The following is a 13,741-nucleotide window of genomic DNA, read 5'->3' on the forward strand; positions in this document are numbered from 1 at the left end:
AGCATATAGGAGGACTGAAGAGGAACCTCCTGGAATGGATGAGAGACTTTCTGAGAGGCAGACAAATGAGAACAGTAATAAAGGATAGGATGTCTGGATGGAGGGAAGTAACAAGTGGAGCCCCACAGAGCTCGGTGTTGCCGCCAATAATGTTCCTGATTTACGTAAATGGTATGGTAGATGGAGTGAACAGTTATGCAAGTCTGTTTTCTGATGATGCAATGATCTTGAGGAAGGTAGAGGTTGAGAAGGATTGTAAAATGCTGCAGGAGGATCTGGTTAGGATACGCGATTGGAACCGGATGTGGGAAATGAAATTCAATGCAAAGAAATGTAAAATATTGGAAGTGGATAAAAGTACCAAGAGACCATCATTGAATTATTTGATGGGTAATGAACCAATCACAAAAGCGAGAGAAGAGAAAGTTTTGGGAGTGCTGGTCCAGGACAGTTTGTCACTTGAAAAACACATCAACAAGACAGTTAGAGAGACGTATAAACTCCTGACTAATATCAGAGTAGCCTTTCATTATATGGATGAGGAGTTGATGAAAAAATTGGTAGTGAACATGATTTGCCCCAGGTTAGAATATGCAGCAGTAGTGTGGTCCCCACACAAAAAGAAAGATACAAACAAGATTGAGAGAATACAAAGAACAGCAACCAAAATGGTCCCCAGTCTGGCAGATCTGTCGTACAGAGAGAGGCTGAAAAAGCTGGATTTGCCTTCCTTAGAAGAAAGAGAGGCGACATGATTGCAGTGTTCAGGACCATGGTGGGAGTAGATAAAATTGACAAAGAAGATCTGTTTTTATTGGATAAGAGAGTAACAAGAGGACATGGAATGAAACTAAAGAAGCCAAGCTGCTTGAAGGATATCAAGAATTATAGTTTTCCTTATAGATGTATAGACCTGTGGAATAGTCTGGACAGAGATCATCCACTCAAAAAACTTAAACGAGTTTAAAGCTAAATTTGACTTATCGAGAAATGGAGACGGGACCCCACGAGCGTAGCTCATTTCCTGTATATCATCATCATCAGCAGCAGGAGCCGTTTGAGTATCCACTCCAGGACCGGCATATCCCAACTGAAATCGGGATGATACAGCCAATGTACTGTATCTCTACCAAGTGGCTTAGGCTGTCTGGAAGAGATTGTATGTAGGGTGAGAAGTGCTTGTAAGTGTAACTGTAGTGTTGGAGTGGCTTTGGATGTGTGTGTAGTCTGTGAACCAAGTGTAATCAGCCCACGCAAGCCGACCGGGTGCAAGCATACTTTATAGTAAGCGACACTGGTTCAACCACAGCACCCCTTGTGTCCGCCAATGCAGTACGTGGCCCGGTAAACACTCCCAAAGTTTATTACCCTGGCGGGGCGCGAACCCTGGTTCACCCATGTACGAAACGCACACTCTACCACTGTACCACAGAGGCTCCTCCTGTATATCACAGTTAGGTAAATACACACACACACACACATACACACACACACACACACACACACACACATACACACACACACACACACACGTCGCCCAGTCTGGCAAGAACGCGCACATCTGTCAACACTGTAAAAACCCGTGATGGCGAGGAACAAAAACACAACACACACGTAAACAAACACGGCCACTTAGAAAGTGGATACGTACTACACATACTCATTTTGAGTCTTGCGTAATTAAGTGATATTAGTGTTATTACAAAATATTGAGAGAAATTAAATATTCATGTTATTGTAAGACTGTTGTTTCATTTTCTCTTAAATCACAACAGTCCTATATAAGTCCCCCCCCAATAGTCTCAAATTATGTGTGATTACAGCCAGCGCTCGCATAATGCTGGAATATTGTACCCTGAAACTCCCACTTTATGGGAATTCCACACTATAGGGCCATATATTTATATGTTAAAGGGTTTCATGGTACCTAGGCCAAGCCCCAAGTTCAAGCTTTGGGGCAATTTTCAGTTTTTTTTTCCAGGACATTTACCTACCTAATAAAGACTTCATTACATACAAACACTGGAGGATTCCTCACCTTGAATGGAAGAGGTTGTTGGCTTGCTGGGGGGGAGTTGAGCAGGGTTCTGAGGCAAGACAGGACTCCTACTGGTCCCCAGCACGGCCATCCTGCCATGTCAGTTCCTTAGAGTCCTCATGTGAGGAAGAAGATGAGTCCTGTATGTCGTGATTCCTCTGTTGCCACTCTTCTGCTTCCTGCACAAATCCCTCAAAGTCAGTAGAAACATCAAACATAGCATCTTCTTCTGATTGTTGTTGCTCTTGAATCTCTTGACAAGGAATCGTACAAATGGTGGACTCGTTAACTTTGTAAGATTTCGCAAAGTCACAGTTCCACTGTCCTCTCTCCTTCCTCTTGATGACATCCACTGTCTGCTCCTGCATCAGAGACTTCTAACATTTGGCAGGGTCATGGTGCGGCAGCATGATTGGGCTGGGTCAGCTGGCCCAAAAAAAAGAGCAAAAATCACACTGAGCATGTGTGCAGCCTGAACATGGGGAGAGGGTAGGCTCAGCTGGGGTGGGAATGCTTGGTGGACCATGACGACACCCCACACAGACAAGTGATAGCAATACGTCATAGACTGATGCAATCCACGCTCTGTCTGACATTTGCTGTGTTGTATGAATTCCAACCATAATTTTATGCCTCATACCATGTTGTCTATCATTGGCCACGTAGTATGACTTTGAAACATAAGTTAGGGCCTCCTGCTGCCTTAATTCCATCATCACCACATAGTCAGGTGCTGTAAAAAATGAGCAGCTTCCTCCGATCGCATTATATCTATTTTTTTTCGTGTTGTGACATTTTTGGGACACAAAATAGCACCTCCACTGTTATGTGAGAATCCCGCTCTGTCATCGCGCATTATGTGAGCTATTGTTGTACAGTAAGACTTACTGTAACGGACTAATTGAGGCACAAGCCATTCCAAAAAAAGCGAAATTCCGATAAAAGTGACATCTGGACTTCACCCTGCTAATTCGGACTTTTTCTGATATATCAGACATTAGTCCGGCTTGCACCAATGGTTTTTAAATTCTTTTCACTACCACTGCAGTACTGTACATTAATCAAATGGTATATTATATTACTGTACTATACACTGATATTGTGGCGAACATAGCTGAAGTGGTCAGGCAGTCCGGATTGCTTCTGGCTTCAATGGACATTTTCCGATGTACAGGCATTTAGTTCGGTAGCTCCTCGAGTCTGATAAAAGTGAATTCCGGTCTATTGAAGTACTTGTTTATTAACTCTAAACTAAAGAAGCTTTTATACAGCAATAAATATGAACAATAAAATCAATTTGATGCATATCATAGGCTAGGCTAGGATAGGAGGTTGCATATGTGGAAGGGTAGGTATAGGGATGCATCAGACAATTACATAAAGTTCTGCACTTATTGAGTTCACTTTACAATCAGTTAAACTAAAATGTAACACTTGGAATATAATAAACTAAAATGTAGCATTTGGAATAATAAACAAAAATATAACCCTTTGAACAGACACTAAGTCGCACCTCAGTCAGAGTTCGACTTAACGGAAATTCCGCCTTCTGCTTGGTCGACTTATCGAGGTTTTCCAGTATTGTGTGTGTTTATGTTTTATATATATATATATATACACACACATACACTTAGTCTTCGTAAATCGCAGCAATTTGGGTCTGGACCACTGCCATCATTTATGAATTCCGTGATTTGTGAATAATAACTCTTATGTGAAAAATTAATTTGGGTCTGGGTTTTGGCCAACCCGCCCCAACAGCACCCTGCCTACACCTATCTAGGCACCATCAAACACAAAGATACAAATTTAGGATTATTCAGTTCATGTATTAAATAAAAATAAGCCATGTTAAGGGATCTCACCTTAATCCTATGAGGATATTGCCTAAGTGAATGGAGTGGGGTGGTGTTGGGAAGAACTCAGAACCTCTCAGCACTTGTTCTTCCCAAACTCTTTCACCAGCTTTGTAAACTTCTCTCCCCTCTCAACACGACGAATGAGCTCCAAATGTTGACTGTACAACAACTGCGGCAGCTTCTTGATGCCATACTGCTTAGAGCGCATCATCGGGGCATCGGGAGGGGCCATGGCAGGTAGGAGGCAGGGGGAAGTTGCACAGAAAAAGCAGGTAACTTCTCGTACTCCACGGCGACGGTCTGTAGTGTGCGGACTGGCGGGACAAGAACAACAACAACAACATGGCGGCATTAGTATGCACATATGCCACCTGGGACGCGCGGTGATTGGTTGTTGGGTCGCGATTTTCAGTTTGAATGCCGCGGTTTACGGTTCTCCTTGGAAAAGGCCCACTTGGGTGCCTAGATCCACGATTTTCATGACTTAACAGTGATTTAAGGTTGCTGGCAGTCTGACGGCCACCTAGCCGTGATTTACGAATCCGTGATTTATGGACACGCGATTTACGAGGATTGAGTGTGTGTATATATATATCTATATCTATATCCATCTATCTATCCGTCATCTATATTTATATTATATATATATACTATCTATATTTATATTATATATATATATATATATATATACAGAGATAGCCCGATTATCCGGGCTATATGGTGTTAAGGGGTGCCCGATTGGTCCGAAAGCATGATTAATCCGGCGGAAACACAAGTACTGTACTGTTAGACTGATTTATTTACCGGTAAATGTACACTTTAAGTACCAGAAAGACCTTTCCAGTTCAATGTATATTCCTCTAGCTTGTTTCAGTATTTTTCAGACTATATTCAGTTCGGTAAATCATGTTTTCTTACTGAAAGATTTCCTCCTTGTTAGTATCGTCTCGTTCTAAAGCTTACCTACGATTGTTTCCAGCATAATGGACGAAACTCATCGTACTCAAATGTGGACTTCGTTTCCCAACTTCCCAACCGAAGATTAGGTTAGGTTACATTATTAGGTGCAGTTACGCTAGGTTAGGCCAGGTTTAAACACTTAGATTAGAACAGTGTCTTCTGCCATTACGTTAATGAATCAAAGAGTCGTCACAGCAGAACAGCTAAAAACAGCTGGAAAAGATTTAACAAGAAATGTTTATTTACCAACCCAGAAATAATCAGAAAAATATAACAGACTATCAGGATGAACTGATTTGGTAAGGTGCTTTTACTGCTTACAGCAAAGCATATGTTTACCCCCCTCAAATCCTCAGTGTTCGTGAGTTCAGAAATTTGTGTGCTCCCGTGGCAGACCTTGAAACCATTTTTTCAAAGTTATAGTCAGTTTCTTACAGATTTGAAAAGACTCGTCTGGTACACCTGGCTTTTTCCCCCCCTCCCTAAACCCATCTTGTGATTTGCTATGATTCGTGAAAGAAAATTAGGGGGCATGTTACATTAGAATTTAAACATAAAGTTAGGGGGCATGTTACTTTAGCATTTAAACATATCGGCGAAAACATCTGGGATGAAAGGACCGCCGAGCTGTTTGGATGGTTGAGTAGGGTCATGTAAACATACCAGTGACCGTTCCCTTCCCATAATTGTTCGCAGTTTTTATGGCTCTCCCTAACTTAACGTTACTGACACCGGTTCAGTAAAGCATTGTTTAAGGCTAGCAGCCATAAGAGGTTAATGGAATACATTATTGTTTGTATCAATACTCTCTCTTTCACACATACACGAACAAAATAATGTGAAATAAATGTACATTGAACTGTAAGGAGCAAAAAATGGGAGAAATTGAGTTCCCCTGAGCTAAGCCCTGTATTGGACTATATAGCCCCGCTAGGGTTACAGGAGTGAGCTACCCCTCCCGGCACGGCAGCCCGGGCGAGGCTCGAACGTAAGGAGCGGAAATAACTGTATGCTCTGTCGGTCCGAAATGTGTTGGGAAGCGACATCGAACACAGAATGTGGAGCTGAATGCCACCTTACGAGAACACTTGAGATGAAAGTATTTTTCTTATTAGTAAACATAATTGTTCCATTTCGTCTCCTATAATTGTGAAACTCGTAAATTTTCGTCCAAGCATACACCCTAATAACCTTACCAATTCAGTTCATATTCTCTAGTTTGTTATCTGTATTTTTCTAGTTTGTTTTCTTATTATCATAACGTTCCTTAAGCCTTACCTACGATTGTTTCCGGCATAATGGAAGAAACTTACTCATAATTAGGGTGCATGTTACATTAGCATTTAAACATATCGGCGAAAACATCTCAGATGAAGTGGCAGGCTGCCTGACTGTTTGAGATGGTAGAGGAGGGTCGTGAAAAAATACCAGTGACTTTCGTTCCCTTCCCATAATTGTTCGCAGTTTTTTATAGCTCTCCCTAACCCAACATCCCTGACACCGGTACAGTAAAGCATTGTTCAAAGCTGACAGCTATGATGGGGTTAATGGAATGCATTATTGTTTGTATTAATACTCTCTTTCTTACATACAGTACACTTAAGAACGAACAAAAGAGTGAACAGTAAATGTAAGAGGAAGAAATAACAATGCTCTGTCGGTCCGAAATGTGTTGGGAGGCGCGATACCTAACGAAGAATGCAGAACTGAATGCTAACTTACGAGAACACATGAGATGAGTATTTTTTTTTTTTTTTTCTGATTGGCAGACATTCTTGTTTCATTTCGTTCCCTAAAACTAGGAAACCCATTACTTTTCGTCTAAGCATACAGCCTAAAGACTTCACCAATTCACTTCATATTCCTCCAGTTTGTTTTCTGTGTTTTTCTATTTTGAGGTTAGTAAATTACCTTCTCTTGCTGAAAGATTTTCTCTTTTATCACGTTCTTTAAGCCGTACCTACGATTGCTTCGGGCATAATGGAAGAAACTCATCGTACACAAAAGTGGATTTAGTTTCCCAATTTCCCAACTGGAGCCCAGGTTAGGTCAGGTTAGGTTAAATTAGGTTAAATTATTAAGAAGTTAAGCAAGGTTAGGCTATGTCAGGAGTATCAGTTGCCTCACCAAACTCCACCCTACCACCCTTGTGATCGAGTTGTGAGCAGGAGGTGTGGGTGGGGGCAGGGTGAGCAAGACTCTCTCTTGTTTATCCATGCCTCTCTCCCTAGCAGCTGGATGCTTCCTGTTTAAACCGGAGCATTCGTATGGATAATTCTATGAATTACTGTACCACTGAACCATTGGGTCACGGGCTGGATATACCGAAAGCTGGATAATCCGAGCCTGGATAATTGAGCTTCCACTGTATATGTGTATATATATATATATATATATATATATATATATATATATATATATATATATATATATATATACTGTATATATATATATATATATATATATATATATATATATATATATATATATATATATATATATATATATATATATATATATATATATATATATATATATATATATATATATATATATATATATATATATATATATATATATATATATATATATATATATATATATATATATATATATATATATATATATATATATATATATATATATATATATATATATATATATATATATATATATATATATATATATATATATATATATATATATATATATATATATATATATATATATATATATATATATATATATATATATATATATATATATATATATATATATATATATATATATATATATATATATATATATATATATATATATATATATATATATATATATATATATATATATATATATATATATATATATATATATATATATATATATATATTGTATATATATATATATATATATATATATATATATATATATGTATATATATATATATATATATATATATATATATATATATATATATATATATATATATATATATATATATATATATATATATATATATATATATATATATATACTGTATATATATATATATATATATATATATATATATACTGTATATATATATATATATATATATATATATATATATATATATATATATATATATATACACACACACATACACCCACTACAAATTGACTTAGGACCTACACGCAGAATTGCTATGGGAAAGTTGTCTCTCTTTGGTTTGTGTTTCCACCTCAACCAAGTGAATTTTTTGGTCAAGAAGTATCTGGCTACTCCTCTGGTGTTGGCGGGAGGTGGTGAAACAGTCAGCACGTCAGTGTTTGCCCAGAAGTGAGAGTGGGAGTATATGTTCCTGTTGCTCCGAGCTTGCACCTCCCTCTTTTTTCATATGCGTTACTGTTTGCCCTGTTATTTCCCTAGAGTCAAGTTGTCATGCCTGGAAAGTACTACTCAAGGGATGAGAGGGTCCGTGTCATTGCATGGAGGCAGGATAATGTCCCTATCAACACGATTTGTGAATGTGCTGGACATGCAAAGTCGACCATCATGATGATTCTTGCTTCAGCGCACGGCCTGCCACCTAATGTCGTACCAGAGCACAAGCATGGTGGTGGAAAGAAGAGGATGACTTCCAGAGGTACAGATACGCTTCTGAAGAGGGAAGTGATTAAGAAACCTCGACTGACAGCAGCAGAATTGAAGAGAATGCATCCCAAGCTATTAAAAGACGTCTCAATTCAAACTATCCAACACCGCTTGCAGTAGGAGCTGGGTTTGCCAAGCCACACCGCAGCAGTTAAACAGCTTCTCACTGACCGCATGAAGAAGCAGTGCATTCAGTTTTGCCAGGAAGTATGCACACTGGACATTGAATGAGTGGAGAAAAGTTTTGTTTTCAGATGAAAGCACATTTCAAATGTTCCAGGTGTATTTTGCCAAGGTTCGTCACCCTGCGTCTCGGAGCCGATATGACCCTGTTTACACAGTGCCGACTGTTAAGCACCCACAATCAGTAATGGTATGGGGATGTTTCTCAGGTGAAATGGGAAGGGGAGGCCTCTACTTTCTTCCTAAGAACTTGATAATGAATAGTGGCTGGTTCATGCAAGTTCCGAAACATTTCATTCATTCATTCATTGCCAGACGCCATGTATCCCAGACGGGGTGGCCAAGGGCTTAGAGTTAATTGTTTTACAGGGAGGGGCACTAATCCTCCACCAACCCCACTTGACACGTAGGGATGCCAACAGCATCTGGTGTTCCTAGGCGGTCACCCATCCAAGTACTAACCAGACCCAACGTTGCTTAACTTCGCTGATCGGACGGCAAGCGGTGTACTCAACGTGGAATGGCCGTTGGCATGGTATGGCCGTTGGCTCATTTGTTAAATTTTTTTGCTACTCATAGGTGCGACTTTTTCATGCAAGATTCAGCTCCATGTCACAAGTCAAGAAATGTGACAAAATGGCTTGAGGATAATTGGATTGAGGTCCTCGACTGGCCTGGCAATGGTCCGGATGTAAATCCGATAGAAAACTGCTGGGCAAAGATGAAGAAAATCATGGCAGAGAAGAAGACACCCATCCTGGACAACCTCAAGACTGAACTGACAAATGTTTGGTACAAAGAAGTGTCGTAAAAGGCGACAAAAAGGGTTGGCGGAGGGTTAGTGCCCCTCCCCAGAAAACAACTAACTAAAAAAACAAACAATAAGCCACGGACAAGGACTGACCAAATGATGACGACCAAGGACCGGACAAAGGACATGGTTATCGGAACGTGGAATGTAAGGGGAGCGAATGATGAGGTGAAAGAGAAAGAGATTGTCCAGGTGCATGAGGGTGCGAAAGTGGATGTATGTGGAATAACTGAAACAAAATGGAAAGGAGAAAGTGTGAGAGAATGGGAGTATGGATGGGGTATACGAGTATGTGCAGGAGTAGGTGAGAATGAGAGGGCAAAGGAAGGAGTATGTATAGTTGTGAGTAAAAGATGGAAGAGGAGCATAAGACAGTATGGATCAGTTGGGTCAAGGATTGTGTGGGTAAAGTTGAAAGTTGGAATACAAATGTGGGCGATTGGGTGTGTGTATGCACCAATGCAGGATCGTGCTAGAAGAGTGAGAGAAGAGTTCTGGACAAATGTAGAAGTGTGCATGGAAAAGTATGGAAGGAATGAGAGAGTGTTTTTGATTGGTGATATGAATAGTAAAGTTGGGAATGTGGAGGTGGATGGTGAGTGGGGTGTGCCTGCTGAGATAGATGAGAATGGGAGTGCGTTAGTGGACATTTGTGCTGGGAGGGGGTTGGTGATAGCCAATACCCTCTTCAGGGATAAAATGATCCACAGGTATACATGGCGAGTGATGAGAAGGGTAGGTGGTGAACTGAATGAAAGGAAGGCAATGATTGATTATGTGTGTGTGGATGAAAGGATGCGAAGATGTGTAATGGATGCAAGAGTTTATAGAGGTTGGGGGAGTGGACTTTCTGACCACTACTTGGTGGTGGCCAGAATTAGAATTCAAGTAAGATGGAAGAATAGAAGAAGGGAAAGACAAAAGGAAGAAGTAGTTGCAAGGAGAGTGGAAAGGTTACAAGAGGACGAGAAAAAGGCAGAGTATAAGAGAGAAGTGGAGGAACGATTGGGCAAATATGAATTGGAGCAGATGGGAGACGTGGAAGGTGAGTGTAGGATATTTACAGAAGAAATATGTGCAGCATGTGATGCGGTGTGTGGAAGGAAGAGAAGACGGAGGGAGGTGCAAGGAACAGCGTGGTGGACTGAAGAGGTGAAACAGGCTGTGGCACAAAAGAAGAAAGCATACAATGAATGGTTGAGAAATAGGGGCGTGGAAGAAGTTGAGAAGCGGAAGAGAGAGTTATATGTAGAAAGAAAGAGAGAGGTGAAAAGATTAGTAAGAGAGAGTAAGAAGAGAGTGGATGAGGAATTTGGAAGGAATTTGAGTGTAAAGTGGAGGGACTGTAAGAAAATGTTCTGGAAAGAGGTGAAAAGAGTAAGACAGGGTGGAAGTGAAGTTAGCAGGGGAGTGAAAGATAAAAATGGTAGATTACTAGTGGAGAAGGGAGAAAAAGTGAGCAGATGGAGAGAACACTTTAAGGAATTGTTGAACGTAGAGGATGGAAGTAATACGAGTATAAGTGGCTGGGGAATGGCTGGGAGAAGGAGGGAGGTGAGAAGACAGGAAGAAATCAGTAGGATAGAAGTTGTGGAAGCAATGAAGAAAGTTAAATTGGGTAAAGCCCCAGGAATTGATGGAGTGTGTGGTGAAATGCTGAAGCATAGGGGAGAGATAGTAGTAGAATGGATGTGGAAGATGTGCAGATTGGCCTGGGAGGAAGGTAGAGTCCCGGAGGATTGGAAGTCAGGTATAATTATTCCCTTGTACAAAGGAAAAGGGGAAAAAGAAGTGTGTGGTAATCATAGGGGCATTTGTCTTCTTAGTATAACAGGAAAAGTGTATGGTAGGATACTTATTGACAGAGTTAGAGAAAGAACAGAGAAATTAGTTGGAGAAGAACAGGGAGGCTTTAGGAAGGGAAGAGGTTGTGTAGATCAGATATTCATTCTTAGATCTTTAGTGGAAAAGTTTCTAGAGAAGGGAAAGAAGTTGTATGTGGCTTTCATGGATTTGGAGAAAGCATATGACAGGGTGGATAGACAAGGATTGTGGAAAGTGTTAAGAATATATGGAGTAGATGGGAAATTGTTGAATGCTGTGAAGAGTATGTACGATGGTGCAAAGGCTGCAGTGCGTGTGGATGGTGAACTAAGTGAATTTTTCTCTTTGAAGGTTGGGTTGAAACAGGGATGTATCATGTCTCCATGGTTGTTCAATCTGTACATGGATGGGGTAATAAAAGAGGTACAAGGTAGGGTAGTGGATGTTGGAGTGGCCCTAGTGAGAGAGGATAGTGTTTGGAAACTCCCTGTACTGTTGTTTGCAGATGTACTGTGTTGTTGAGTGAAGACGAAGGGGAGCTGCAAGGCTTGGTGGATGAGTTTGGGAGAGTATGTAAGAAACGGAATCTAAAGGTGAATGTAGGGAAAAGTAAAGTGATGGTCTTTGAGAGGGGTGAAGTCAGTGAATGTACAGCAAGGTTGGATGGTGAGGAATTGGAAAATGTGAGTATGTTTAAGTACTTGGGTAGTGTGATGAGTAAGGATGGAGGTTTGGAAGGTGAAGTGCTTGAAAGGGTACAGCAGGGAAGAAAGGTTGCTGGTTCTTTGAAAGCAGTGATAAGAAACAGGGAAGTGAGCATGGAAGTGGAAAAGTTACTAAATGACAGTATTGTGATACCAGCTCTAACGTACGGAAGTGAAGCTCGGACTTTGTTGGAAGGACACAAGTCAAGAGTGAGAGCAGTGGAAATGAGTTATTTAAGAGGAGCCTGTGAAGTCACATGGAGAGACAGGCTGTCGAATGAGGATATAAAGGAGCGTTGCGGTGTGGATGTGGATGTGATAGGATGCGTTATGAGGAACACACTGAGGTGGTTCGGCCATGTGGAGAGGATGGAGGATGAAAGACTGATGAAGAGAGTGTATGTGAGTGAGGTGGAGGGGGGAAGAGGGAGGGGGAGGCCGAGGATGAGCTGGAGGGATGGGGTGGAGAGGTATATGAGAGAGGGGGATGTGAGCTGGGAGCAGGGCAGTGGAATGGCGGGGGACAGGGCAACTTGGAGGCGATTTGTTTGTGGCCATCCCAAACGGGATTGAGGCGTCTGGCAATAGATAGATAGATAGATTTCATGAACAAACATTGTGATATGCTGTGATTTCTGTGTGTTTTAATACTTTGTGTGGGGAGTTCCTTAGTCAATTTGCAGTAGTTGTATATACTATACAGTATATATATATATATATATATATATATCTTGCCAAAGATATTTCTGGCAACTTTGCCTCATCATCCTTCCCTCCTCTTTTCTACTCTGATGGTTCTGTAGCTGTTTCTTCTGCTGATGGGGCAGATCTCTTCGTACAGACTTTCTCCTCCAATTCTACCTTGGACGATTCCGGTGTTGTTCCTCCATCACTTCCCCCCTCTGACTTCCTCGTGGCTGGCATTGAAGTTTCTTCAGTTGATGTATTTTCTGCCGTCGCTGGCCTCAGTGCTGACGGGGCATGTGGGCCTGATGGGGTCCCTCCTGTTGTTCTCGAGAGCTGTGCTTCTGTGCTTGCACCCTGCCTAGGCGGACTCTTTCGCCTTTGTCTGTCAACTTGTACCTTTCCTTCTTGCTGGAGGTTTGCTCTCATTCAGCCAGTCCCAAGGAAGGGTGACCACTCCCAACCCTCCAACTATCGTCCAGTTGCTTTGGCGTCCTGTATTTCAAGAGTTTTCGAGTCAATTCTTAATAGAAAAATTTTGAGGCATCTTTCCTATCACAACCTTCTTTCCGATCGTCAGTATGGGTTCCGTCAGGGACGCTCCACTGGCGATCTTCTCACCTACCTTTCAGACTCCTGGTCATCCTCCTTTCGGGACTTTGGCGAGGGCTTTGCCATTGCACTTGACATCTCAGGGGCTTTCGATCGAGTCTGGCATGAGTCTTTAATTTCCAAACTGCCCTCCTACGGTTTCTGTCCTTCTATCTGTGCCTTCGTCGCTAGCTTCCTTTCTGGTCGTTCTATGGCCACTGTTGTGGACGGCCGTCGTTCTTCTCCTGGATCTGTCAACAGTGGTGTTCCTTGGGGCTCTGTCCTATCACCAACTCTCTTCCTTTTATTCATCAATGATCTTCTAAGCTGTACATCTAACCCTATCCACTCATACGCTGACGACTCCACCCTTCACCTTTCCATTCGGTTCCCGCAACGCCCATCTCAACAGTTACTTCAACAAGCAAGGGATGAGGCTGTGGCACACCTGATG

At 41.2% G+C, this 13,741-nt stretch overlaps 1 protein-coding gene and 1 non-coding gene across 2 annotated transcripts in view; one reads left to right on the top strand and one right to left on the bottom strand.

Annotated features, from left to right (window-relative positions):
* Positions 1 to 13,741, top strand: part of LOC145406352 (sterol carrier protein 2-like) — a 167,392-nt gene that overhangs the window by 59,075 nt on the left and 94,576 nt on the right. The gene's annotated exons all lie outside the window — the stretch shown is intronic.
* Positions 9,087 to 9,205, bottom strand: LOC145406556 (5S ribosomal RNA). Its single transcript, XR_013898577.1, has one exon. It is a non-coding gene; the product is annotated as a 5S ribosomal RNA (ribosomal RNA).

The sequence above is a fragment of the Coenobita brevimanus genome, chromosome 70 (assembly GCF_032717465.1).
Source record: "Coenobita brevimanus isolate Jiangsu-jjx chromosome 70, ASM3271746v2, whole genome shotgun sequence".
NCBI lineage: Eukaryota > Metazoa > Arthropoda > Malacostraca > Decapoda > Coenobitidae > Coenobita > Coenobita brevimanus.